Source organism: Alosa sapidissima, chromosome 1, assembly GCF_018492685.1.
Source record: "Alosa sapidissima isolate fAloSap1 chromosome 1, fAloSap1.pri, whole genome shotgun sequence".
NCBI classification, from domain to species: domain Eukaryota; kingdom Metazoa; phylum Chordata; class Actinopteri; order Clupeiformes; family Clupeidae; genus Alosa; species Alosa sapidissima.
Genome location: NC_055957.1, coordinates 43676495 through 43681564, shown reverse-complemented (window position 1 = coordinate 43681564; position 5070 = coordinate 43676495). Strand labels below are relative to the sequence as shown.

The 5070-nt window shown below is 36.0% G+C and overlaps 1 long non-coding RNA gene across 1 annotated transcript; it reads left to right on the top strand.

The window, feature by feature from the left end:
• The first annotated feature begins 843 nt into the window (after positions 1-843).
• On the top strand, positions 844-3266 carry LOC121718407. Its single transcript, XR_006033928.1, has 4 exons — positions 844-945; positions 1271-1379; positions 2414-2506; positions 2612-3266. It is a non-coding gene; the product is annotated as an uncharacterized LOC121718407 (long non-coding RNA).
• Positions 3267-5070: the final 1804 nt, after the last annotated feature.

Sequence of the window (5070 nt, the reverse complement as noted above, 5' to 3'; positions counted from 1 at the left end):
GTTTTTTAGTGTTAACTTAATAATATCATAACAGTTACATTTCTGAGATATAAATAAATGTAAAATTTGGAAAGATGTGAATGTGATGTTTAAATAATTGCTGTTATACATATATTAGCCTTAACATTTTTGCTTTAAAACACATGTTTATCTCGGTGATGGAAAATTACAATTTCCTTGCTGTGCTTAGACAAAATGTCAAAAAATATATATTATTCAATTAAAATCAGCATAGCCAACTTCAGGGCAGGTATCTAGACAGAATGGGGAAACAAAGTATGGCAATAATATTTGAATACAAAATGTTTCATTTTCTGAAAATCTTTTGGTGATAAAGTACCATAGTTGAAGAATCACATTACAAACTATCCACAATCTGTCAGGATGGGGACCTATCACTCCCCTACACTGAGACTGAGCACTCACAAGGCTGTGTGTGCAGAGCCCTCTTCTCTACTCTCTCTACACCCATGACTGCACAACCCACAGCACCAATACAATCATCAATTTTGCAGATAACACCTATGTGTTTGGCTACACAATGGGGATGAGTCTGCCTCTAGGAAAGAACGCTTCAAACTGGACCTATGAAGATTGTGTCTAACTTCAAATTCCTTGGCACACACATCTCCCACACTGCACTGTAAAAAATGATCGATGCAAAAAGTTGTACAAATGAGGAAATACATGTTGGCTCAACATAATGGTTGTGTAAACAAAGAAAAATATGTTTGGCCAATGATTGCATGATTTTCATTACTTTACTACAAAATGTTCATCAAGAGAAAATGTATAATTGTGTTCACGGAACTTTTAACGTTGCACAAAAAATATTATGTTGGCCGAGCAAGAGGGACCAGCGACAATCATCCAAGCATGCGCAAATGAGTTCTACTACTCTGGAATTTCCCACCAAGAGTCACGACCGTCACAACGTTGTTTGTGGTGAGTGCTTCAAAGTTAGCTCTCTATCTTTGTGCTGTGAGGTAATCAGAAAATTTAGGTTAATAATATCTATTGTCTATCAACAAAGTTTGAAATAGCTATATTGTCAGTTACTACAGCGATAGCAGTGCTGGCAAATCACATTTGCCTCACCAAACGCCCTTTTAGCCTGGTACCCAGCTATACGTAACCTAGAAGAGGCATGATGGCTAATGCCCCATTGTTAGGTTTAAGAATACCCTAAAATACTTAAGCATAGTTTAGTATGGTTGTCCTGTTTATAGAATTATGAGTTATTGATGCATTTGTCTTGTTTGTATTTCAGGTATTTTGTTTCAGGCTTAAAACTAAATGCAGTGCCGCTATTGTAAATGTACACATCTGCAGCAAGACATCCTGCTTACTGTAAGCACTACAGGCTTCATCATTGCCAAGTAGGTAATGTTTTTTCCCCCTGCATTCATCCAGACTGTGACAGGCGCATGCACAGACCATGCCAGTTCTCAGTGTGAATTATGTGAATTCTCAGATATTTGCTCACTTACTCAATTTCTGAATCATTTAGAAAGGCATTTGCAAAACCATGAGCATCCATTCTCCAACTGTGATTTTAGCAGCAACAACACAACTTTCAGAGCAGCTTACTGCTCCACAAAAACTTTACTGTAAAACTCATCTCACTCAACTCAACACATTTTAATTGCAATGTCTCTGTCAATTGAGTTGATACCTTTGTCTTGTGACATTTATCCATTGCTCATTATGTGAGCAATACAATTTCATTATATAATCAGAATGTGTCAAAAAAGGTTCCATGTATACCTGATGTTGATGATCTACAATACATGTAAAAATCCCTCACATACTTATAAGTTATAGCCATTTTATTGTTTGAACGAGATGGTATAGGGTGACAAAACAGGTCAAAGCAGTCAACTTCCCTGATCAAGACCTTGTGATCAACATCATGTATGCATTACACAGAAAGATTCTGGTGTAGTATTAAGCTGTTTTTCTCCTATCATATAGCTCCATTTGACCAGCACCTCCATACACTACTGTGCAAAATTGACTAATTTCACCATTGGTTCATCTTGACCAGCCTCATGAAAGTCACCTGACATGCTTTTGGATAATATGACTGAACAAAAAACAGCCAACAAGTGCACAGCATTGTTTGAGAACTATTTTAGGACTGTTAGAAAACCACTCTCAGTATCTAACTTAACTCTGGGAATGTTATTCTAACAGTCTTAAGGGATCTGCGTACTTATCACTTGTTGCTGATTATCCGTCACAGATTGTAATCTTAATGCATTTCAGGTAGCTATTTCATGAAGTTGGTTGTAATGAAGCCCAATGGTGAAATGAGTAAGTGATCCTAAACTGTTGCATGGTAGAGTAGATGTGTGTAACCTCATTAGGTGACTTAATAATGTCTTTCTGATGACCTGTCTTTTTTTTGCAGACCACAGATCTAACTACTTATAGACGGTCTGCTGTTCTTCATGGTCTTCCCCTGTACTTAAGAGAGCCATCTGCAATTTCAAAGACTATTAAGGTAATTCATTTGAAAACTTTATGGTATTACTGTTTGAGATGCAGTAATGATTGCTTAAGACATGTTTTCAGTCTGACATTAAGTGTCATTTATTGTCTTTCACAGGATATTGACTGAAGCACTGGGGCTACACACAAAAGCCATGAACATGGGGATCCTGGAAGTAACTGACAGTTCTACCAACTCAGGACCATATCCCACAGTGGTCAATGTGGCTGTAGTACTGGAGGAGGAAGTTGTCATGGACAATCTGGGAGACTTCCCAAATGCCCTCATGATGCTGTTTGGTCTGCTTTATGCTCTAAAAATGGAGTACCCTAAGGACTTAAGGTACACATTCGAGGCAGTCCAGACGATTCTCTTAAACCTGGGGAAAAGTGCACAGCAAGGATACAGTCCTTGAAGAAAGAGTTATTACAGGTGTAATGGTCATTACAGTACATGTTAATTGCCAGTCATTGAGGTATTTTGAGGTATCAAAGGTTTCATGCAAATGTTTCTGTTAAATGGCAGTGACTTTTTTTGTTTGATTTTTGTAACTGTTCTGGAACATGTCACAAATCATTTTGAACCAATTTTACATCAGATGTTCACAGGCAAAGCTGTCATGTTTTACTTTTGTTTCATTTGGTAAAGCAGATATTTGTTTTTCCAGTACATCTATTGAGTGACATGCCATGCTTTCTTGAACTCTCAGATCTTGTTTCTAGGACACTGGTTGAATACTTGTGTAATATTGCACTTGAGCCTTACAGACGAGTTCATATGGATTTAAATAAATAAATAAATAAATAAATAAAATGTACTTTATCAGAACATAGGGTGTAATTTATTTGAAATAATGAAAAATAGACATTTTGAAATGAAACATGAAAACATGAAAACATGTCTTAAGCAATCAAAAACATGCCTTAAGCAATCAATAGCAATCAAAAAATGTACAATAGCGGCACTGCATTTAGTTTTAAGCCTGAAACAAAATACCTGAAATACAAACAAGACAAATGCATCAATAACTCATAATTCTATAAACAGGACAACCATACTAAACTATGCTTAAGTATTTTAGGGTATTCTTAAACCTAACAATGGGGCATTAGCCATCATGCCTCTTCTAGGTTACGTATAGCTGGGTACCAGGCTAAAAGGGCGTTTGGTGAGGCAAATGTGATTTGCCAGCACTGCTATCGCTGTAGTAACTGACAATATAGCTATTTCAAACTTTGTTGATAGACAATAGATATTATTAACCTAAATTTTCTGATTACCTCACAGCACAAAGATAGAGAGCTAACTTTGAAGCACTCACCACAAACAACGTTGTGACGGTCGTGACTCTTGGTGGGAAATTCCAGAGTAGTAGAACTCATTTGCGCATGCTTGGATGATTGTCGCTGGTCCCTCTTGCTCGGCCAACATAATATTTTTTGTGCAACGTTAAAAGTTCCGTGAACACAATTATACATTTTCTCTTGATGAACATTTTGTAGTAAAGTAATGAAAATCATGCAATCATTGGCCAAACATATTTTTCTTTGTTTACACAACCATTATGTTGAGCCAACATGTATTTCCTCATTTGTACAACTTTTTGCATCGATCATTTTTTACAGTGGTGTGGGAGATGTGTGTGCCAAGGAATTTGAAGTTAGACACAATCTTCATAGGTCCAGTTTGAAGCGTTCTTTCCTAGAGGCAGACTCATCCCCATTGTGTAGCCAAACACATAGATGTTATCTGCAAAATTGATGATTGTATTGGTGCTGTGGGTTGTGCAGTCATGGGTGTAGAGAGAGTAGAGAAGAGGGCTCTGCACACACAGCCTTGTGAGTGCTCAGTCTCAGTGTAGGGGAGTGATAGGTCCCCATCCTGACAGATTGTGGATAGTTTGTAATGTGATTCTTCAACTATGGTACTTTATCACCAAAAGATTTTCAGAAAATGAAACATTTTGTATTCAAATATTATTGCCATACTTTGTTTCCCCATTCTGTCTAGATACCTGCCCTGAAGTTGGCTATGCTGATTTTAATTGAATAATATATATTTTTTGACATTTTGTCTAAGCACAGCAAGGAAATTGTAATTTTCCATCACCGAGATAAACATGTGTTTTAAAGCAAAAATGTTAAGGCTAATATATGTATAACAGCAATTATTTAAACATCACATTCACATCTTTCCAAATTTTACATTTATTTATATCTCAGAAATGTAACTGTTATGATATTATTAAGTTAACACTAAAAAACGCTTAAAAATAGGTCACTGAAACCATTCATTCACATTTTTACCATTTTGAAATCTGATATTTTTAAACTAATACAATATACCTTACCCTCAACTGCACAAATATCAACACCACAACCATCATTACCATAAAACTATTATTTTTAAAAATGTTACCTTAAAAAATGTGTGGTTGTGGAAAAGACAAGGAGTTGTGGAAAAGACGGGATATGGTGAAAAATACATTTCAGTATAAAACCTCTAGTAAAAATATAAAAGATAGTAAAATATAACTCATGCAATATGTCTCACAGTTGTATTTTTAATACAAAACA